The sequence below is a fragment of the Brassica oleracea genome, chromosome C5 (genome assembly GCF_000695525.1).
Source record: "Brassica oleracea var. oleracea cultivar TO1000 chromosome C5, BOL, whole genome shotgun sequence".
NCBI classification, from domain to species: domain Eukaryota; kingdom Viridiplantae; phylum Streptophyta; class Magnoliopsida; order Brassicales; family Brassicaceae; genus Brassica; species Brassica oleracea.
Window position 1 is genome coordinate 18390415 of NC_027752.1, and position 1032 is coordinate 18391446.

A 1032-nucleotide genomic window follows, 5' to 3' on the forward strand; every position below is an offset into this window, starting at 1 on the left:
AGATATCCGGGACCTCTGGGAAATTAGGGTTCTCCTACTTTTCTAATTTAAACGGAAATCGACAGTGCGAATTTCGGTTCCCACAATGACTGAACCAGAACTCACTCCACCTGAAACTGTAGACTCTGTGGCAATGCCAGAAACAGACGCCTCTGCGTCATGTAGACAACTCGTAGGACCTTCAATCAGATATGGACTGAATGAAACTTTCTTTCCTTTTACCTTATCAACTGACCTCGTTCTTCACAACTACTATCACGCTTGGACTCTTGTCTCAAAGAATCCTTGAAGACCTCTTCTTCGTGAAAAATATCATTTATGCTAACCACACATATCCTCTCTTCTGGCATCCCAACTCTGAATCCCTTATTTCCTTGAGGATAGCCCACGAAATACCCCTTAGTAGCTATAGTACTGGTCTTTGACTTCACTGAATGAACATATGCAGAACACCCAAATCTTCTCAGATGAGACAGACTCGGCTTAAACCCACTCCATAACTCTTCTGGAATCTTAAAATCTATAGCCGAACTCGGTGACCTGTTGATTAGATAAACAACCGTAGATGACGCGTCAGCCCAAAAGCTTTCTTCCATTCCACTTTTTCCGAGCATGCACCTCACTTGTTCCATGATAGTTCTGTTCATCCTCTCTGAAACCCCGTTCTGCTGAGGAGTGTAGACACATGTTCTATGTCTCTTAATCCCTGACTCTTTACAGAATTCATCGAATCTAGTATTGCAGTACTCTAAACCATTGTCTGTACGTAGACACTTCACCTTCTTAGAAGTCTGATTCTCAACCTTCAGCTTCCATTCTTTAAACTTTGTGAATGCCTCGTCCTTAGTTTGCAAGAAATAGATCCAGGCCTTTCTTAAGTAGTCGTCTATGAATGTTATGAAGTATTGCATCTATGCTAGGCTAGGAACAAGAGATGGTGCTCCCCATTAGTCTGAATGCACATACTCTAGTACCTCAGACGTATGTTTCCCTTTCTTGAAACTTTGCTTGTGCGCTTTACCTAACACACAT